The sequence below is a fragment of the Ruditapes philippinarum genome, unplaced genomic scaffold (assembly GCF_026571515.1).
Source record: "Ruditapes philippinarum isolate M1 unplaced genomic scaffold, ASM2657151v2 ctg526_1_1_1_1, whole genome shotgun sequence".
Taxonomy (NCBI): Eukaryota; Metazoa; Mollusca; class Bivalvia; order Venerida; family Veneridae; genus Ruditapes; species Ruditapes philippinarum.
The window spans coordinates 430,039-454,149 of record NW_026857311.1 but is presented as its reverse complement, the minus strand read 5'-3'; the positions used below and the strand labels follow the sequence as shown (position 1 = coordinate 454,149).

Below are 24,111 nucleotides of genomic sequence, written 5' to 3'. Positions count from 1 at the left end.
TTTACATGATAAACTTATGTTAGCATATCCACATCTACCAATTGTGAAACTATCTTATGGATAACTACATTTATCAATCAAATGATATTGTAGACGTGTTATATTGTAGTCTTGAAACATTATTGACATTCTTTCATACAATCATGTTATACAATTAGCTTTAGTTCAATAAATAACGAATTACCAATAGGATTGATGATACATTGATGACATGTACTTTCCTCCTCATCATTTTCAAATATCTCCCGAACCAAATCTGATTCCATTATTTTCTGAAATAAACGTAAAGAAAATGACCACAAAACAAACATAATGAATACAATACTATGAAATTCAACATTTTTGCATTGTAAAATATACTATTTATTTCCGAGTACTATATAAAATGAAATGTCTGGTAATATAAGTTTAAGGCAGCGTGACATAAGGAAATATAATATACATATCTAAAGAATTTGTCATCTATCATATAGAATATTTACTATGTCTCCTTTATTTTTGGAAATGTAAACAATAACCAAACAATAGGTTCATAGTGGCCCTGAAATCGCTCACCTGTATATAGGCCCTTAGGGCGAGGCTAGTTTAAACCCAGGCCCCGTGTTCACAAAGAAAAGATCAGGATCAACTGATCCTGATTTTATTATCATTGTTATATTAAACTAAAACTGATCGTATTATGCTATAAATAAATGGTACATATTCGAAATGAAAATAATTGCTTATTTGCAAAGAAAACAACCTATTTTGGGATGAAATCAACAAATAACAAAACAAATACAAAAATAATCGGATCAAAATGAGGATCAATTTTAGGATCAAGATCAAAATTTGGATCAACTGTAAAATGCTCGTATCTTGTAAAAATAACAATAAATGTATTCTAAAATTTCATAAACATGCTTTTTAAGTCCAGTTTTATAAAATTGATATGAAATATTTAATCTATGATGATAAATGATGGAAAATGTTTGAGTTTTAATTTGATCCTGATCTTGAACCTGATCCTTAAATCTTTGTGAACATGGGGCCTGGGGCTTTTTTAATCAACTTGGTAGACACCCACCAGAAGATGTTTCATGATAATTATCTAAGCTCTAGCTGTTTGGTTTTTTTTTTCAAAGATTTTTAAGTTTTTACTATATACATGTAAGGAAAATCAGTACCCCCGGGGCGAGGCCAATTTTGACCCCAGGGCTTTTACAAGTATTTAAACAAAATTAATTGACTCTCATCAGACAATGTTTCATGCCATATAGTTAAGCTCTATCTCTTTCTGTTTTTTTTTTAAAGAAGATTTTTAAATATTTACTATATACATATAACGAAAAGCAATGACCCCCTGGAGCAGGGCCAATTTTAACCCCATGGCTTTTATTTGAACAAACTAGATAGACACTTACTAGAAGATGTTTCATGCCAAAAATGTACCTTTTTGGGTTTTAAAAGTAGATATTTTAAGTTTTTTTCTTTCGGTTGGCATGGCAACCAGAGTTCTGAATGGAATTAAATTCTTTGATCATTTTTAAAGATGACCAAAAAAGGACCATTCCTGTAAAATTTGTATGAAATTGGCTTTGTGGTTTATGAGGAGATATCGTTTAAAGTAAAAGTTTACGGACGACGGACGGACGACTGACGCCGGACGAAAAGTGATCACAAAAGCTCGCCATGTCACTTTGTGACAGGTGAGTTAAAAAAGCAACTTAAAGGTCAATATACACTATACTACTGAAAATAGTATCGATGCTGCTGAATCATGTACAGTTGCATTACATATGACTATAAGCCTTTTATATTTCTTACTAGAAATATAACATACTCGTAATGGATCCACCACATCTGTTTTGAAGTTTTTAATAGTCCATGTTTTTGCCTCCAAACATTTTAAGGACAATTCACTTAGTTTTTCCCATATTTCCTTACATTTCCATACCTCTCTCTGCAACAAATTATGAATATTTGAGCGTTATAATACCTGTCTTTTATTCTATATCGAGTCTTCACTTACATATAAATAACTCCACAAAAATGATGACACTAAGTCTTGATGACAGCTTTTGATAATGTTAAGACAAATCTCTTGAGAAAAGAATCATGGTTCTGTTTATCAATAAGAAAAAAGTGGGCATAATTCCGACAAAACTATTTGAATCGCAAAACACTGACAATATGCGTCAGGACACTTGCTGACAAAAGTTCTGAGAAAGTTAAATCATAATCGCTTGAGAAATGTAGTTGGAGTTGAGAACAGAAGTGTGAGTCAGGTTCTTTTTCTTTAAAAATAGGGGGCCCTAATTCAACCAAAAGTGTCTTAATCACAAACTCTTACAATATGAACCAGGAAACAGGAAAATGTAGTCAAAACTGCCAGTAGAAAGTCAATCGCACACCTAACTAATAAGCCATTTAAGCCAATAAACCAAAATCCTTCACGAAATGTAGGAGGAATTGCGCACAGTGAAATTGCTTATGATTGCCAGTCTGATCGGTCAACCACCCGTAGACATAACCAGAGTTCAAACAAGACACTCCTACATATAAACGAAAACGAGCATAAATGCCGAAAAGATATTTTAAGTTCTAGTAGTTATGAAATAAATACATCAAATTAAAAAGAAAAAGAAAGAAAAACATTTGTATGGCTCCAAATTGGACTTATTACTTACGTCTAGTTTTTCTCCAATCTGATCTTTGTCCATTTTCTTCAAGAAATGATTATCCTCCCCTTCAGGTCCAAGACTAGTTAACATTTCTCGAATTACTTGTAGGCATATGAACAAAATACAGTATAAAACAAAACGAAGTGTAAAAAGCATGCATATTAGATTCTATTTAGATACTGATTTCTATGCTATAGGCTAATTTATCTGGAATAAACAGTTATTATTATTTTTATATTACACATTATTATTATTATACTTATTATGTTGATTTCTTTACTGTTCTGTAAAATATTCTCGGTGAATGTTATTTTAGTGAAAAAAATGAATGTTTGAGTCCTAAAAGTTTACTTCAGAGAGATATTTACAATTAATGAACATATTTTCGAATCAGACATATTTAATAAGGTTCACATAAATAATAGTTTAAAGCCAATGGCCTTTTTATTCATACGTCCTATTGATATCTGATCATAAAGAACTAACTTGAAATAATCTCATTTTTTCCTAATTTACTAGTATAGATGTTCCTTGGAAATACTATGGAAATGCGACCTCGAAACCGGAAGTGACGTACACATATGCTTACGTAAAATACTGATCGTTCATGATAACAATTTTTAGCAGTCTTTGTCGTTTAATTTGCATTTATTTGAATATTATGGATGAAATTAATGCAAATATTACTGAAGAAGATTCAATTGTAGTTCAACATGTTGGAACCAGAGCGACAGACAATTATCACTATTAAACGCAGAAAATAATGTCGATCAAGATGAATTTTTGTAGTGTATATTTGCCGGATAAATGGTCAACCAGTGAAATAAATTAATGTTTGAAAATAGTAAACATTACTGACATTTTTATCCAACATAAAAACATCACTTTCAATATAAATTTATGTAAAACAATAAATAGGCGACTACAATGATTTATCCGATGAACCAGTTGTTTTAAAATATCACTGTTTATGTAAGTAAATCCTCATACAATTAGTTTTGGTCTCATTAAACTATAAACCATAATGTTCATAAAACTGAAATTGAAGGAATTATTCCTGAGCAAAATCGATTCAAAATTCAATATTAAATCACATGTCGACACAATATGCTTTGTTCCACTTACAAGAAGAAGCGGATAGTTCCATACAAAACACGATATAGAAGACAGAATGTTTATAACAAAAATGAATAAACATTAGAAAAGGTAAGACATATAATGATTCTGATTGGATGATTTAAGGTTTATTGACCTTATCACAATCATCATGCAATAAAGGGCGGCGTAATGGAGTTCTAAATGAAAACGAATTATCTTTCGGATATAAACTTGATTGAATTGTTAATTAAATGGATGACGGGTCTCACATTTTCACCAAGAACGGAAGAACAGGTCATAATTATGAAACCGGTTGCATGACAGGAGGTCAGATCCTTTACTTAACAGAAATCAAGTATAACAGACGCAAAGATCCGACTTAAAATACAATACACAAGTGTTTTCATGAGAAGCATTTAAAGTTTTAAAGTTCATCACGGCCGAACATTTTGTAAAAGGTTTACGAAAAGTATTAGATCTGATTGGAAAGTGAAACACATGTATTTATAAGTTTACACTACTGTCAAAATGAAACTTGCAGTTACTCGGCGTGTACATTATTTTGGGCTCTACCTAAATAGATTCACCAAAAATCGTTTTATGTACATGTTATCTTATTTTTGGAAAATTAAAATTATCTTAAATAGAACAAGCGAATTCTTGAATTTATATCGCTGCCGAGTACTGATTATTACTAACACAACAACTGGAGGCTTAACTTACATAAATATATCATTGCTTTCATATTGATGGTTATCATAAAGTCTTCTTAAAATCAATCTAGCAGTTGAAAAGAAAAACAATATTGCTCTATGTGCATACTGCAACACTAATCAAGGGTCATAACTCTTAAGTTAAAGGGTTTGACCGGAACAAGGCAACGAAATGCGCATCTTCCCTTGGTACTAAAGTTTCCCATAAAGTTCCATTGAATTCCAGCCAGAAGTTGCTGAGAAGTTGCGCGGAAACGATAATTGCTCTACATGCATACTGTATAACTTATCAAGGGCCATAACTCTGAGTTAAAGGGTCGGACCAGAACAAGGCAACGATATATGCACATCTCCTCTTGGTATTGAAGGTGTCCATAATTTTTTATTTAATTAAAGCCAGTAGTTGCAGAGAAGTAGCGTGGAAACGATTATTGCTCTATATGCATACTGCATACCTTATTAAGGGCCATAACTCTTGAGTTAAAGGGTCTGACCAGAATAAGGCACAATATGCGCATCTCCTCTTGGTATTAAAGGTCCCCGTAAAGTTTTAATGAATGCCAGCCAGTAGTTGCAGAGAAAAGGCTAGAAAAGGATAATTGCTCAATAGCATACTGCATAACTAATCAATGGCCATAACTCTTAGTTAAAGGGTCTGACCAGAACAAGGCGATATGCACATCTCCTCTTGATAATGAAGGTTCCTTTAAAGTTTCGTTTAATTTCAGCCATAAACTGCAGAGAACTAGCGCGGAAACGAAATTAAGTCGGACAGATGGACGGATGGATAACAATTAATATATACAATTATACAGTTTACAGTTCTGCCTTAAACGACTTATATATAGGTCAATCTGGTAACATCATAAGCTTAAATGGTGGCGGAAATTAATGATCATTTAAGGAAAATAAAGTTGAACGTTTACTCATTTAAGGACATCTTAAAGGGAAAGACAAGGTTAGAATAAAAACTTGATTTCAGAAAAAGAATACTATAAATGATAAGTCTGCAAATTTTCTGCCGCCAAATAATTATATTAAACGAATGATAACAAAATTTAAATCGCTAAATCACCGATTTCTACAAATCAGTAAGCGCGGCCATGTTTGTGTATTGGCCGTATAAAAACAGGTGCGCGTGATGTCATTTCCCCACATCTTTAGATTCATGATAAATCTAGTTGAATCGTAAGGAAATATTAATATAATAAAGTATTGACCAGACAATTTAATTTTCACAGGAGGTGTAGAGGAGATTTTTTATGGTTCAAAATACGTAACAATATCAAAAAAAAAAAAAATAAAAATAAAGAAACGTACGGCTAGCCAAAAGTTCTAGCCGTACGTGAGTCACGAACGACTAGCCAGGACGCACTGTATTGTCTAGCCGTACGGCACTTTTCAAAATTATATGGAAGTCGAACGTTATAAAATTGTTGATTTTCATGCTTATCATTTGTTGTTTTATTTGTAAGAATTATTAAATCATTTTTGTTAATTTTAAGCACATGGATCGAATAAAAAATGATCGGAGTGGAATAAATAAATAAAAAGAACATTGAATGAAAAAAAACGGTGAAATGCAAAAATAATTATATAATTTTCAAAACAGTAGATAAATATCGAACATAAAAGCACAGTCAATCAATTAATTAGCCTTAATTAAAACCTATCCAGGGACTGACAATAGAATTTTAGAATGCCTTTCACGGAACATGCAAACTTTCCTTGATGGACAAACTTCTATACAGTACCGTCGGTAATTGTCGCAATTATCAAGAGCCTAACAACAATCATTTTCAGTGTTTGTTGTTGTTTTTTTTTCCTATAAAAGTTGTCGAAAATTAAACTTAATGAAACAAAAAAGGATTATAATCAAAATTTTGTATACTATTTCAATTGGTGTAAATGCAAGCAAAGGCTATTTTTTCTCGACATCTTGCGATGACAAAGATCGATATATATAGCGATCAAGGCGATTAATCTCTAAAAAGTTAACATCCAAAGACAATTAATGCTGTTTCTTGGTTAAAATCCTCGCTTAAAGTCATAAAATAACATATGCATTTTCGACTTCCATAAAATTTTGAAAAGTGCCGTACGGCTAGCCAATACAGCGTGTCCTTGCTGGTCGTACGTGACTTACGTACGGCTAAAACTTTTGGCTAGCCGTACGAGCCCGTACGCTAGCCACTTCCATTATAAAAACCCTACTAAAACGTGTTCTTAATAGTACATATAATTAAATTTTTGCAGTTTGATTCTGACTTTCAAATTTAAAGGTGTGAACATATGTTATAATTGGTGTACACATTTCAAAAATATAAGCAACTCTTTTGAAAAGTAAATTATTAACATGTCTGTCAACGTATGATGCTGCGCATCGTAATCGTAGCCTAATATTAACTGCAGGCAAATCATTTTTATTGGCTGCTCAAAAATCTAATTTGCATAATTTATTCACGCAATTGCTGGTTCTTACTACTTATGTCTAATAGTGCGCATTGTCCATTTTAATTGTTCCTAATTTGCACCAAATGCTCCTGTCACACTGTGTACTGACGATTTTTATTGCTCCGTGTATGCCTCTGTGCCGACAGACCTTTTAATCATGCACAATGTTTCCCTGATTGGTTAATCACCCTTGTCAAATATTCTAATGACGAAATAGACATCTATTTTTTTACGCTTCATCAGTGAACTGAATGACCTTAGGGGGAATTAGGTTCCACATTTGTCAAATTATACTGTAGTAAATTACAGCACGCCATAAAATAGCAACACATTTTTTTCAGTTACCAATAATCATTTTAAATATTAAGTAGATTTATGATTTTTTGTTTTATTGGATTAAATTTACGGTAGTAGAAATGCGTATCTGTCGGGGAAAGGAATTTGGTAAGTAGATAACGTGGAAAAAAGCTTTAGGGAACTGGATAAACCCGAGAATATGCGTAATTATAGGGGATTGGGCAACCTGTTGCTGTTGGTACCAGTTTTGACTTGGTGCCTAAATAACCTAACGGACAGTTTTGTTTTCATACGATATTAGTCTGGCTGCCGATTTTCCTGCGCCTTTCTCATTTTTAGCGTCAAGCGGAAAATCGCGTCCTCAGCATATTGGATTTAGTTGATATTTTACCTGAAAAAAAGATACATGACCGGCGATGTACCCTATTTGGACAGCTTGTCTAGCGAAAATTAAGTACAAAATAAAAGGATATATCGTCAAATTGAAGAAGTTTCTCATAGTACCCAAATTAAATTTATGGTTTATCTTTGAAAATTAAGCAGTCATTGCTTAAATCATGTGGTGGGATCATCAGCAAGCTTGAATATCGGACAAATGATAATTAATGTCGCGGCGTCTTCAATTAATTAATTAAAGCAATTCAGTTCCATATGATGTTTTCATAAATAATATATAATGTACGCAATAAAATTAATAAGTTCTTCATCAAGATATATTTCAGTTGTACCAGCGTGTACACCTATACCGGAAGTGGGTATAACACGTCACAATCTCGGTCTCGTCTGTCTCGCGAGAATGACAGAACGCCGAAATGGCGGCGCCCATAAACTCATTTCTCAAGTAAAAAATAGTGTCTTAAAACACGAATTTCTCTATTATAGGGTTGATGTCAATAGGAACACTGTCATGGTTCCTCTTTTTAAATGATGAATATTTATATTAGACAGACATCAATCCATCCATTCCTATTCCTTTAAGACACATTTTAATCATGTTTATTGTAAGATCTATGGAAATCTGATAAAAAACATGGCTGCATATTCTTGACCCGAGACCTTAAAAGCTAAACACATGAAAACAAAAAGAGCACCGCTAGGCGGAGCATTATATGCCCAAAAATTGTTTTTTTAGTAAGACATTACATAAATTAAATAAAGTATAACCTCCTTCAAATAGCAATCCTCCTATAAAGTTTGAATATTGTGGGCCAAATGGAACTTAAGTTATGCTCTGGAAACTGTTTTCAGTTTGGATGTAATAGCTTGAACTTTGACCTTGTGACCCTAAAATCAATAGGGGTGTTCTCCCCAATATGGACAATCATCCTATGAAGTTTGAACACTGTGGGACAAATAGAAATTAAGTTATGTTCTGGAAACTGTTTTCAGTTTTAAAGTAATAAGGATCTTGACCTTTGACCTTGTGACCTCAAAATCAATAGGGGTATTCTACCCAAAATGGACAATCATTCTATGAAGTTTGAATATTGTGGGCCAAATAGACCTTAAGTTATGCTCCGGAAACTGTTTTCAGTTTTAAAGTTATAGTGACCTTGACATTTGACCTTGTGACCCCAAAATCAATAGGGGTATTCTACCCAATATGGACAATCATCCTATGAAGGTTGAACACTGTGGGCCACATGGAACTTAAGTTATGTTCCGGAAACTGTTTTTAGTTTTAAGGTAATAATGACCATGACCTTTGACCTTGTGACCCCAAAATCAATAGGGGTCTTCTACCCAATATGGACACTCATCCTATGAAGTTTGAACACTGTGGGCCATATGAAACTAAAGTTATGCTCCGGAAACTGTTTTCAGTTTTAAGGTGAAAAGTGACCTTGGCCTTTCACCTTGTGACCCCAATATCAATAGGGGTCTTCTACACAATATGGACAATCATCCTTTGAAGTTTGAAAATTTTGGCCAAATGGGACTTAAGTTATGCTCCGGAAACTGTTTTCAGTTTTAAGGTCAAAGTGACCTTGACCTTTGACCTTGTGACCCAAAAATCAATAGGGGTCTTTTACCCAATATGGACAATGATCCCATGAAGTTTGAACACTGTTGGACAAATGGGACTTAAGTTATGTTCCGGAAACTGTTTACAGTTTTAAGGTCATAGTGACCTTGACCTTTGAACTTGTGACCCCAATATGAAATTCTTTCGGGCATATAAAAATGCTTATTTCCCATCCTTTGGATATTTACATTTCATATGATGCTACTCAAAATCTGTTGAGCATACACATATATTGTAAAACAAAATGTACGTTTATTTGCAAAGATTGTTGAAAACAGGTGTTAACATTTTAACTTATAAAGCTAAGAAGAGAACTGTTGATAAAATGTTGAATATTCTAACTGTGTCAGCAAAAGCAGCACAAGTGCCGAGGAGGAAAATAACACAATCGAATGAAATATTGTTTGAGTTAGTTATCAAAAATGATCTTTCAATAAGGGAGGAGATCCAGTCATGAAACTTGTCCGAAAAATGTTTTATTTTAAACATCTTATGATATTAAATGACCTCAGGTGAGGGCATTTATGTTCATGATTCATAAATATGTGTGTAGATGTCTAATGCTTTATTCCAAATATTGTTTACTCTTGGTATTGTTGTTTTCAAATTAAAGATTAGATGTGTTTTATATACACTAGTCGAATAAGGCAAATGTGCCACAAAAGGTCGGACCAATTTGATAGCTTTTAGAAATCTACATATTCATGCCTAATTTCTAATTAGTAGTAATTGAGGTTTCACACAACCTCAGAATTATATGAGTTTCCCTAAATTAGTCTGTACAATATTAGCAAACCCCAAGAATGACCCTAACGACATGATTCATATCACCTTTGTTGAGGTGTACAGTACAATGCTGTGTTACAAAGCTCTAGGCATTTTAGTTTTACAATATAAGACTTGAATGCCTTTTCCTAAATAAGTTTTTGTTGACTGTGTCGCCCCTGAGACATGACCAATACTGGCACTGAATGCATGATTTATACCAGTTTTGTTAAAGTCAACAGGGTAATATTATACGCGAGGTACCTCAAGCTCTGGGTATTGTAGTTTCACAGAATAACGATCAAAAGGATTGAATGTTCAAAAATTGTCAACAAATGGTATCATATTCTACTAACTGAATTGTTTATAAAGCTAATACTGAAACATTCTAAATATTGGTTCAACTGCTGCTTGCTAATACAAAATATTTTGCAGCCTTTTACATTGAAAAAAGAAATAACTTGTTTGCTTCCCTTTTTTGCATTTATGGACTTTGGCTTAGAATAGTTTGGAATTTCGACCTGAATTTAAATTTTAAAGTTACTTCCAAACAGTGGCATATTTTTCCCTTAATAAAAATATAATCATGTAACTGTTTTAAATTTGTTGAAACGGATTGCGTAAAAACAGCATTCTGTAAGCTGTGAAACTTACTGACTCCAAAGCTATAATAATCATAGCATTCTGTGGCACCTTTACCATCACCTACGTCAGGATGCTCATAATATGTTCTTACTCCGGAGGTTGTTGATGCGTCGTGTTTTTCACGGGCTAGTCCAAAATCAATAAGGCGTGCATTTAGATGTTTATCCAGCACAACATTCTGAGATGCAATGTCTTTATGAAGAATTGGACCCCTGTTTTAAAATAAAATGAAATTTAAATCTATGCATTATCACTACATTCCTGAATAAGCATAATTCCTTTATTGAAATGAGTATAGGAATTCATTTTGTTACTTAAAAGCATTACGTAAGACTTAACTGAGGGGTAATGAGTATTTTCCGTTGTGTCCATTATAGAGATTGTCATGGAATATTAAATACTGGTACAACACTTTCATGCTATTACAAGAAGATTTTGAATTTTTTACTATAAACATATAAAGAAAATCAATGACCTCCTATGGCGAGGCCAATTTTGACCCAAGATATTTTATTGGAACAACTTGCTAAGCACTCAAAAGAAGACGTTTAATGCTATATATGTAAACTCTAGATCTGTTCTGTTTCTAAAAAAGAAGATCTTTTTTGTATTGTCTATATACATATAAAGAAAATCAATGAACTCCCTGTGGCGGGGATAATTTTAACCCCAGGGCATTAATTTGAGCCAAATTGGTGGAGACCCACTAGTAGATGTTGCTAAATATCTAAGCTCTAGCTCTTTGGGATTTTTAAAAGATTTTTTTTAATATTTTTCTTTTCGTTGCCATGGCAACCAGAATTCTGCATGGTATTTTATTCTTTGAAGCATTTTAAAGGTGACCACCCAAGAAATATTCCTGTAAAGTTAAGATGAAATTGGCTTAGCGGTTTATGAGGATATGTCTTTTAAAGAAAAAGTTTACGGACGGACGAAAAGCAATCACAAAAGCTCACCATGTCACTTTGTTACAGGTGGGCTTAAAACATATCGCACGATTTGCATGAGCAAGCAGTTGTATAACAGTGTTCAAGTCATCTTAAGGTAAGATATATCTAATAAAATGCCGGTCAATTCCGTACAATATGAAGGCAAGTTTGCTAGTACTAAGGTGGAATTATTCACAAATTATTCAGATAAATGATGAAAATGTAACAAAAATATGAGCTCATTTTCTTTTTTGTCTCGATTTATTTTGAATTTCAGTTTCTTTTTTGCCTCGATTTTTTGGAATTCGGAAAGAAGAAAGTTAGCAGGAAACTATAAAACTGATTGATTGAGTCTGGAAAAGTATGACAGTGGCAACAAACTAGGATTTCCCTAGAAAATCATATCCTCTATACTTAATATCAAATATAGTAAAATATGTTATCTAAAAATTTGAATTAACTAACAAATACACAATGTGAGTAAAAATCAACTTGACTAACACAAAAAAAATCTGTAAATATTGGATTGTACTTTGATTTACTAAAATTTAGATCTTAACTTAAAAAGACAATCAAGTACGACAAAAAGAAATATCTTTAAGGAATGATTAAACAGATACCTGACGTTTGTCACTTGAGTGTGAATAAACTGTATCGCTAGCGAAATTTGCAGCAAAATTTCAACTCTTGTCGCTTGATTATTTATGTTTATATCGCTTGTATTGCTAATTTTTAACTTCTTTACTTAAATTATTTCTTCAGTGAATGTTGGTTTTTAATACTGTTATATTTGTCGAAAAGTCGAAAGGAATTATGAAATACAACAAGGAATAATGGAATACAACAAGGAATTATGGAATACGTAAGCAGATACCTGATGTTTGGTACTTCAGTGTGAATATTCTCTATCGCTAATGCAATTTGCAGTAAAATTTTCACCCTTGTATCCTGATTGTTTATCTTCACACTTGTATCCTGATTGTCTATGTTGACCTTGTCTGTATTGTTCTTTTCATCTTCTTTATTTTTACCACTTTTAATAGCAGCATAGAGGTCACCGTTTTCGCAATAAGGTGATATAAACCAACATTCACTGAAAAATAATTTAAGTAAAGAAGTAATTGTATCATGCAACTGTTTAAGTGTATAATATATTTCTTTGATTTTATTAAGATGCAAGCTCAAAAACTTAAATTATGATATACTTATTATAATAGATTATGAAAAGGTTGACAAGTGGCAGTAACTTACTACCTTATCCCCCTCCTATGAGACAGGAGCAGTCTCAAAACAGCATGCTCCGCATTTCTTATTACCGGAAATAGTAGAAATTGGAGCATAACAAAAAGTATCAGACTTACCTTCTTTTGATAATGAACAAACAAGAACGTGTTTGTAAAACACAAAAGCCACAGGCTCAGATTCTTGTCAGTAACAACATTTCAAAAGAAAAGTTTCCATTTACTCAGTGATTGACAGAAATTCAAAAAAAGTTGTAACCATAGTTAAATATTTAACTTGACAGAGACATGGTGTTTTGTTTTTGTTAATATATAAATTGGCAAGTCTTTGCTATGAAATTAGATTAAGTTAAAATGTATTCAACTTTACCAAATATACATAAATGCAAGACTTAAGTTTGAACCCAGTGACCCCAAACACCATCCAAATTTGAAGGACCACCTTAGGTATCTTTCTTGTAAATACGAGACATTGGTAAAAAATACAAGTGGGCCATGATGGCCCAGAAACTCATCAACTGTTTTTCAGTGTTGAAATTATCTCTCAAATGAAAATGCCGACAGGCAAGTCAAGCTCAACTTCCACTTGCCCCTCTAGTTATATGGTTTCTCAACACAGTTTCGTTTTCTTCATATAATAAACAAAAGTTGTCACAGAATGTGACAAATGCCCCCGAAGGATTCTATTTATAACCCACATATAACATGTAAGAGTGGTGGTAAAAATTGACAATGTTCGAACCCGAGCAGTGACCTTAAAGTGATACAAAGATACCTGGGTTTTGCTCATTGTTCATCTATGGTGACTTTATATTTTTAAATACAAATTGAAACATTTTATGTTTATGAAAGCAGACTATTGACGGGCCATTAGTGAAGTTAATTCCAAAAGCGTTGCAAGATAATAAACTGTTAACAGTAATCTAACTGTCCGGCATTTTATTTATGTCTGCTTCGGGTCTACTGATTCAATTCTGGCCAAATAATTGTTTAAGTGTTATTTGTTCAAACACTTTTTTGTGTATTCAGCTAGATACATGTATATGATTTATCGAAAAGTTAATATAATTATGATAAAAAGAAATAATGAGTAGAATTGTCCAAATTTTGTTTTAATAAGTGATAGACTGTGTTAAGCAGAAAAGGACAGTTATTTTACTTAATATAATCATATTATTTTGAAATGTACGATGCCATGTATAAATGAATAGTATCAAACGCTTTCACTTCAACATTATAAGTCCATGACCGTTAAGTTGTGACAAAACCGACCCTTAACTCAATTCTAAGGAAAACCAACCAAATACAATAACAATGGGTAAAACATTGAATGCTGTATAAGAAAATGTGTAAAAACCTATTATTTGCACCATTGACCAACTGGCCCCTTGTGTGGGCAAAATTGTAAAATTATATAAAATACATCTCCAAATAGAATAAGATTACTTCACCTATCAGTATAAAATCATCTATTTTTGACATAAATGACCTTGACCCATATGTCCAAAGGAAGAGGACCTGCCTTGGTATGTTTGTATCAAACATGAAACATATTCACTTGCAAATAAAGGCTGCATAAGCAAAAATGTTTTAATTTATTTTAACATAAGTGTCATTGACCGTGACCCATTTAGAAACCACTTACTTCATGACTATTAAACGTATCCACCTACCAAATATAAAATATGTCATTAAATAAATAAAGTAGTTGCGAGTAAGGGATTGGTTCACTACCCCTTTAAAAGTACTCTACATTTTAGAAAAAATAGAAACTGTAACCAGTGCCGAATTAGTGCCGAACTCCCTCGACACGCGCTTGTCAGAAAACATGCTTTTTAGTTAATAATATTGCACATAGCGAAAAAGCAGTAGTTTATAGATTTTTGTTCAAATGTTTTTTTTTTTAATTATCTGTCCTTCATAAATAAGATAAATCAAAGTTTGGATTTGAAGTTTTCATGACTTCTTTTAAGGGCGGTATGTTCTTTCTCCCTGGGATTTCTGCACTTTTACTCAGTGAGATCTTTTTTCATACAAAGTTTCAAGTTGATACCTTTTATCATTTAATAGTTCTTAAATTTAAATTATGTCAAGGATATTATTCCAAGTGTTGAAATTAAGGAAGGGCAACAACTATAAAATTTGACGCTAGAGGGTTGAGAGTTTCATTCATTGCACTTCTACTCAGTGAGATTATTTTCCTTTAGAGTTTTAAATTGACACCTTTTTAAGTTCTCAAGTTATGCCCTGGACAATGTTCAAAGTGTAAAAATGAACAAAAGGCAATGCACAACTACTCAGTGAGATCTGTCTACCTACAAAATTTCTTGCTAATACTCCTCGACGTTTAAGAGTTATGTCAAGGACACTGTTTAAAGTTGAAAATTACCAAAGGGCAATAATTCCAAAATAAGGCAAGGCAGAGTTAAGGTTCTTTTGCAGCGCACTTCTACCTAATGAAATCAATCTACCTCTAAAGTTTCTGAAGTTATCTCTTGTAGTTTCAGAGTTATTTTCCGGACAAAGTTCAACAAATGAACAAAAGGCATTATCTTCAAAATGAGGAAAAGTAGAGTTGCAGTTCCTTTACAATGCTATTTTTCTTTATAAGATCTATCTTCCTACAAAGTTTCTTGTTAATACCCTATGTGGTTTAAGAGTTATGTCACGGACAATGTAAAAGTGTAAAATAATCAAAAGGCAATAACTCCAGAATTGGGCAAGACAGAGTAACGGTTCCCTTGCACTGCACTTCTACTCAAATACTTCTCTATATATCTACCTACAAATTTGAAGTTCATAGCTGTTTTACATTCTAGGTTATGTCCGGGACAGGAAATCTGCAACGGACAGACCAACCACCAGCTCACTACAGATTACACCCTAAAACTTCGTTTGTCGTTGGTATAATAAAATTCCTAAATCTAATTTGCTGGCATATGTTAAACGTTTAAGGCCCTATTTTCAAAGTTATCAAAAGGGGATATAATTGGGAAAAATTGATGGCACTGTTATATAGCTTGGCAATATGATGTACTTTGCATTGTTAAGTAAGTGTGGAAATTAGTCATTAGTATAGATAACTTAAGCTAGATCCATCTTGCCGGTTTAGGTAAACAATATTCATCTTCATAGTGCTGAAAAGAGCAAAAACTTAAAACAAGAGGGCCATGATACAACACTACAAAAGAATGCTCCAGACAAAATTTGGTGACCATCCATCAATCAGTTCTGTAAAAGGAGACGCTTAAAAGTATTTGTATTTTTAGCTTATTGACCCCTTAAAAGGGCCACTCAAATTAATATGAGGAAACTTGATAAAATACTATCTTAGAATGCTACAGACAAAGTTTGGTGAGCATCCATCACTTAGTTCTGTAGAAGAAGATGCCTAAAGTTTTGTTTGCTTTTTTTTCATTTTCTTGCTCTAAAGACCTTTAAAAGGGACCAATCAATTAAAAATGAGCAACTTTGATACAAAATTACCTACGAAAGCTACAGACAAAATTTGGTGATCATCTATCATTTAATTTAGTTGTAGAAGATGTTTAAAGGTGTTTATATTTTATTTCAATTGCCCCTATAAGGGGCCAATTGAAATTACATTAGCATATTTAAGTGTGACTGTCACAAGGATGCTACAGAAATTTTGAAAAGTATCTTTGCCTATCAATTTCAGAGAAAACGATGATTGTTGACGCATTATGACGGACAATGGACGACTGATGCGGAAGTTTCCCCCTTTGATAATAATAGCTCCTTTGGTTCTGGTGAGCTAAAAATGGAAGCCACAGTTATGTAACTTGCCCCTGTATTGATTAGTAACTTTGAAATTATGAAACCTACGATACAGGTAAAATTTAAGAAAAATCTAATTTGCCGTTTTAGGTTAACCTAGTACGACAGTTACACGGATGCCGTTTCAATTACATGAATTTAAGAAATGGAAAAAAATCAGTTTTTCTTCTTATCAAATTCTTGAAAGGAAGCTTTTGTCACACTTGATGTACTATGAATTGTTTCCATAATGTTCAATTCTACATCTGTAACTATGCATATGGTCCAAATGTAATATCTGAACATCAAAGGACAAGAAAAAAGGTCACTTTATCTAGAACTGTACACTTGGTCCAACTCATATCTGTATATAAACAACCTAGTTTTACAGGTAACTTGGTAAAATTATCTAGCTCAGTTGATATCAAAGTTCAATTTTAGATCAAAAGAAAAAAATCAAGAGGGCCATCATGGCCCTGAATTTAATTGACTATATTTAAACAAGAGGGCCCTAACTCGCTGACCAGTAACAGCTGCTTTTCAGTTAAAGTTAAAAGACTACCCAAGAATGCTTCAGACAAAATTTGGTGCTCATCCATCAAAATGTATTAAAAAGGCAGACGTTTAAAGTGTTTTCTATTTCTAAATTTAGCGGTCCCTAAAAGGGGCCAATAAAATTTATATGAGCAAGTTTGATAAAAAAAACTACCTAAGAATGCTACAACAAAATGTGGTGATCATCCATCAATTATTTCAGTAGGAGATGATGTTCAAATGTTTTTCTATTTTAGCTCTAAAATGGTCCAGTCAAATATGAGCAAACTTGATAAAAGACTACCTAAGAATGCTACAGACAAAGTTTAGTGATCATACATCAATTATTTCAGTAGGAGATGATGTTCAAAGGTTTTTTTTCTATTTTTAGCGTCCCCTTAAAGAGCCCATTCAAATTAATATGAGCAAACTTGATAAAACACTACCTTAGAATGCTACAGACAACTTCGGTGATCATCGATCAATTAGTTCTGTAGGAGCAGGCCTTAAAAGGTATTTCTTATTTTAGCTTTAGCGGCCCCTACAAGGGGCCAATCAAATTAATATGGGCAAACTTGATAAAAGACTACCTAAGAATGCTGAAGACAAAGTTTGGTGATTATCCATCATCACTGCGGAAAATATACTGATATACGGGAATATACGGTCCCGTATATTTGACATGTACGGGCGTGTACGGGATGTATTTGTCGAATATACGGATCAAATATACGAGTCCGTATAGGGAACACCGGTTATACGGGAAGTCCGTATATGCATCAGGCATATACGGAATTCCGTATTTTCCCCATATACATGTACGTATATTTGTTCGTACTTTTGAAGTATACGGAGAAGAAAATCCCGTATACGGACTTCATCAAGGTTGTTATCACTAGTATACTACAAATATACCAAGGATATACGGTACCGTATTTTCTACATATACAGAGGATATACGGACTCGTATATTCTACGTATACATAGGATATACGGGACTGTATATTCTTCATATACAGAGAATATACGGGATCGTATTTTCTACATATACAGATAATATACGGAATCGTATATTCTCCATATACAGTAGATATACGGAATCGTATTTCCTACATATACAGTAGATATACGGAATCGTTTTTTCAATATATACAGGGGATATACGGAATTGCATTTTTGAGTTGTACACATGGTATACAGAACTGTATTTTTGAGATAAAAGAGGGTACATATGATATCAAAAGCATTTTCATATACGTGACACGTATAAATGACCGAAATGCAGGTTTGTACAATAGAACATATTTGATTACACATGGTGAATGGGAACTGTTAATTCATATGCTTAAGAACTTTATCTTCACAATTGGAGTATTTCAAATAATAAAGTAAAAACCAAATCAAGTCACTCTTAAATATTTATTATTTCATCAACATATATTCAATGTGTATACATATATTAAACAAAATAAACATGTTTTCGCTACAACAGACATATATTGTTGTAAGCCTCATTCTATAGGAACAGATTAATGTAGCGTTACAACGGAATGGCGATATACCGATATGTTGCGATACAGTCATGCAAAACGTATCACAGTGCAGAACATTTTTCGATATTTTCAAGCCGTAACCTTTATGAATTGCATGTTATTTAAATCTAGAACAAACTATACCAACTTGAAGTTCTTTTCTATTTATCTTAACAATGATTTTTTTCGAGCCACTTATATTACACCCATAAAACATTTTACAGATATTAATATCATTTGTTCGTGTTAACATTCACATATTATTTTAGGAAAATGAGTCCATAGCACAAATGGATTATTGCAGAAAGTTTTAATAATAATCATTAAAATTAAAATTCCGTATTCACAGAAATTCGTCATTCAAACACTGTTCTATATATCAATCATCTATAGGAATGTTACGTAGACCAGTATGACGGTGTCTATTTCGTGACGTAGGAAATGTTTTCTCCAAATATTACCATCTCTTTGGCACGTGTGTATCTGAAAAAAGAGAGTTTAAAATCCTGTTTAAATAGTGTCATGAAATAGTTATCACAACTTTCAAAACGACATTACACAAGCATTTTATATAAGCGTATACATACTTATTATATACATTTTTTCTTACGCAAATTTCAAAATTATTTTATATATTTAGGAAAAAAATGTCAATTATAAGCAACCATTTACACAGAAATCTAAATGAAATGATAAATCTATGACGGGTGAGAAGTTATTTTTTTTTTGTTATAAAACCATTTAGAATATATTTATTTCACTTGTATAATATTATGGTATCAACTGTAAAGAGTATTTTATTGATTAAAAATAGATTAATACAAAATAACATTGTATTGGGAAATAGTGCTGACATAACCTTATTGATCGTTTTTACCATGTATATCAGCATCGTTAGTAGGAGTCAATTCGTTCTGAAAAAATGTTTAAAATGTACAGATATGTACGGTGGCACAAAGGTGACATGTGTGTGTTTTTATTTATCTCGTGGCCACGAGAAACTATGTCGTGGTCACGAGTTACTAAGTCGTGGCCACGAGATAGCTAAGTCGTGGTCAGGAGATACTATGACGTGGCCACTATCTCATCACAACTTCACAGCAACGAATGAATACCTTCAATATACAATAGTGCAGATTAAAAATTAAGTTAAGACTGTTTAACTAGGTAAGTTAACAAATAGAAACTCTTACAATGTTCCATCACTAAAAATAAAAGGATAATTCTCACAAAAATTATAAATAGAAATGTCCCCCCTTGCCTGTTGCATTAATCTGATAGTATGAAATCAAATTCAGATAATAAAATATACGTATCATATGTGACAATTGCATAAAATAACATAGGAAATATTTTAGTTAATACATGCTAATGCGACAGTATTACGTGCGCACGTCTCAACGTAATATGTTTCACGTGCGCACAGGTTCTGTGCGTAAAGTTTAATTATTAAGTGACGAGATGGTCAAGTTCACTATCCAGGTGTAAAACATCTATCATATTGTGTTTATTATCTTCAAACAGGCTGGCAATATAAATTAAATTATCAACAAATTTACCAACTGTCAGCGTAACGCCGTAGGTAAGGTTGTGGTATATATCAATGCAAGACAGCCATGTTAGGATTGCACATTTTTCTAAAAAATATTGCTTTATAATTATCAATCAAGTAACAAAAAATGTATATTATTTCTTGTAAAGATTATAAATACTGTGCTATTTTGATAGTATGAACTTCTCATTTTGTTTTAAATAGTACTGCGTACTACGCACTATACAGGGTAAAAATCACTAATATCCGTACATATATATCTAAATAATTAAATATCATAACAAAACTGCCTTTATATCCCAATTCATTTTTCTAATGTAAAATTTAAAAAAATAGGGAAAGAAAAACGCAAAAAAGTGAGACAACTTGTGAGGCTCGAACAAATAAAATTTAAATAAAATCTAATGTGTATAACATTCTAATGACTTTACTAACTTTGCCATCAGGACATTCTTATCTTACATTATATTCGCTTCTGAAAACCCTGTTGTTCCTATTCAGACATAGGTTGTTTACTTTAGTGTACATGTACAAAAGAAAATCTAACGTCACTTTCACATTATCAAAGCAGCGTACTTATCGCTCAAGCACGTAGTAAATAAAAATATTATAATTGAGCCGCGTCATGACATAACCAACATAATGGGTTGCGACCAGCATGGACCCAGACCAGCCTGCGCATCCACGCAGTCTGATAAGGATCCATGCTGTTCGCTTACCAGCCCTATTACATGTAGAGAAACTGATAGCGAACAGCATGGATCCTGATCAGACTGCGCGGATGCGCAGGCTGGTCTGGATCCATGCTGGTCGCAAACGCACTATGTTGATTTTGTCGTGACGCGGCCATATATAGAAGTGATTTAACTGGAAAGAAATACATATATTATATAATTTGGATACAGTAATATGTTTAAAAGAAAATAATTTAATAAAATAAAGTCACATGCATTGTGCATCTTATTCTATATCAAACCATGTGTGTGTTCGAGTTGTTTCTTATATTTTATATATTTGATTTTTGCATACTAAAGGCAAGGATGTTTTAGCATTTTCAAATGCGCTGCAAAATGCTTATGCATTAATTGACGTCATTTAATGAAGTATGACATCATTCCGCCTAAGAATTGATTCTAATAAGATATAAATAAGAACCAATGTATTTATTACTAACCACATTTATTAATGTCAAAATAAAATGCGTGTAATTAAGGAAATTTGACTTTGCCTTTGCCTTGAGAAAGAATAAAACACATGCTGTCAGTACAAATTTGAATATATGATTAAGAGTCTGTGTAACTTTTTTCACAGACAGTACGTCCTTGTTATTGTCTTATTTTATTCACAAAATACAATGTATATACGTGAACTTACATCTATGTAACTTGCTACCATACTTTGCTTCATCAATAATTGCTGTAAGGAGGGCACAGCTGCATTTCTGGAAGATTTCAATCACGCTGTACACTGTCCTGTAAAAAACATAAAATAACTTCAGCATAAAGAGCACAATGGAAATATTTCATAAGTCTTCACTTGTGCGAAAGTGTTCATAATGTAGGAACGTGTTCACTTTTATGTGTAGTTACGTATGTTTGTGTGTTCGTGCGTGCGTGTGTTACCATATCGCTTTATGTGAAATATAAGGTCGAAAAATTTGTGAAGTACAAATGCTCAATACAGTTTTTCAAGCGTTTAAATTTATGTATAACGAAATTTTAAATAACTGTTTCCTCAAACAGGCGCTTGTTTGTGACTGACCCATGCGATACCATCTTATGTGCAATGTTTATCTTAAAAACTAAATAAAGAGTTTTAATTATAATTAGAAAAACACTATATTAAAATTTTATTTTGTCTAATAAAAATTTAATGTAAATGTTGAAAACTCAGTACATGTATATACTAGTACAATTTAAAATCTGGGTAGTCCTGAACAACAAAGATAACTAACCAAGAATATCGAATGAAAACCAACAGCTCGTGATCTTAGCTTTGTATCAAAGTAAAAAAAAACACATATCTTTTGACACCAGTGTAAGTGAAAAAACTGTTAAATGTACCATCTGTCGGCCATATTACAGACAATTATACAGATATATTCTTTGTATTAATGTAAATAAAAAAGTCTGACAAATATTTTCAAGTTTTTTCTTCGTCTGTTTTTATAATGATTTAAATGAAAAAAGAATTATTTGTTTGCTATTTTTGTTTCAGATTTTTATTCATTTAATAGTAGGTTAATTTAAATGATATGTAACAACATGTGTACAGAAACTTTAAAAAAAGTGATTAAAACTTAAAAGAGTCTTTAAATTGATTTATGTTTGCATCAAGTAATGGGAATTTTTATATTTGCGAAAATAAAACAAGTATTTTGCTCGTTGAATTATCAAGACTGAGAAAGACAATTTTATCTAAAAATTTCTAGACATATTTTTTGGAAGTACTAAGCAATTTTCTTTTAAAATCTGTTATTTAATTTTGTTATTATAAAATAGATAAAAAATAACCTATTTTTCGGCTAATAATTTCATACAATACTATAATAATAAATAGAATTTGAGTGTGACTTGTCGATATGATCTTTCCGCTTGAATCACGGATTTATATTACTTATATATTATGTAATATAAATCCGTGCTTGAATGTACATGATTCGCACCCCTGAATTTAAGTGATAATTGAGATCGCTCAAGATTATAAAGTCCAATTCCAGATCAGTTGACCAATCAAGCATACATAGGTCGTGTCACACACACACACACTGATTAATCCCTTTGTACTACCGTGTCCAGGGGCAGTAATACCTTGACATCATCGATGTTTAAATGTCGTAATTTTTAACGTAGCGTCTTTTTTACCCTAAAGGAAAGTTATGATCAGAGACATAGATCTATGTCTCTGTTATGATTAACGAATTTAAGAAATGCCCTTTTCAGAGACATAGATAACAAATTATTAAATAAACAAGATACAGTATAGAAATCAAAATCAAACTTGTGACCTCCCAGTCTAAATTTAGGGATATATCCCTGCTTTAATTATCTAATCCGGCGGCCATTTTGGATAGCGAAACAGATTAAACAGTGTTGAAATTTTCTCAAAACAAATCAGTTTAAACCTGAAATAAGCTGTTCTTCACAAAATGCAACTATTCTATTGATCGCATATTGATATTAAAATGATAAAAAAACGTTTAACCTACCTTGTTTTGCAATATTCTGCATTTTTAATATCCATTTCCAATCGCGATTTTTTTTCTTTTTTCATTTCGCCCGCGCTATTTCTGATTGGTTGATAGGATTCACGTGATACAAAACCAACGCTTTAAACTGATTGGTTGTTTTGAAAAACATAATATGCCTAGATACCGTTTGTGTAATAAAGCATTTCGCATTAATAATGCCTGGGATATAAGATAATGCCACGGATTTAATAAAGGTGACTGGTTCGTGATAATGCAGAAGAAACAAGCATACTAAGACTTTAATTTGATTTACTATAATGCAAAATTAAATTGGAAAATCATGTATCTATAAACTATAACTTTGCATACATGTATATCCATTGATATTTTTCAGGCAAATCTTTGATTCTAATACTTAATCGGTTATTTATTTTTTATAATAATGATGATGATGATGATGACGATGATGATGATGAGACGAATTATCAAAATTCTAAAATATCAAATTGCTTTAATAAAAGATTGATTATTAATAGTAAAATTTATCATTTATTTTAGTTAGACAACTATAATTAAATAAATGTATATGTGTTGAAAGCTCAGTACTTATAAAAAATTTTTTTTTTATTTATTCTAATGGAATAACTGTTCTGTTTGGGACTTTATTCATATTATGTCCCAATTTCTATTCTGCA

The 24,111-nt window shown here is 32.2% G+C and overlaps 3 long non-coding RNA genes across 3 annotated transcripts; all 3 read right to left on the bottom strand.

The window, feature by feature from the left end:
* Positions 1 to 1,830: 1,830 nt before the first annotated feature.
* Positions 1,831 to 10,817, bottom strand: LOC132749350 (uncharacterized). The gene is made up of 3 exons (XR_009628401.1): positions 10,671 to 10,817; positions 2,670 to 2,764; positions 1,831 to 1,942 (listed from the first exon to the last, which is right to left on the bottom strand). It is a non-coding gene; the product is annotated as an uncharacterized LOC132749350 (long non-coding RNA).
* Positions 8,346 to 8,892, bottom strand: LOC132749349 (uncharacterized). The gene is made up of 2 exons (XR_009628399.1): positions 8,784 to 8,892; positions 8,346 to 8,463 (listed from the first exon to the last, which is right to left on the bottom strand). It is a non-coding gene; the product is annotated as an uncharacterized LOC132749349 (long non-coding RNA).
* A 7,379-nt stretch (positions 10,818 to 18,196) lies between the features above and the next one.
* LOC132749348 (uncharacterized) lies at positions 18,197 to 23,710 on the bottom strand. The gene is made up of 3 exons (XR_009628398.1): positions 23,435 to 23,710; positions 21,601 to 21,698; positions 18,197 to 19,157 (listed from the first exon to the last, which is right to left on the bottom strand). It is a non-coding gene; the product is annotated as an uncharacterized LOC132749348 (long non-coding RNA).
* Between the last annotated feature and the right edge of the window lie 401 nt (positions 23,711 to 24,111).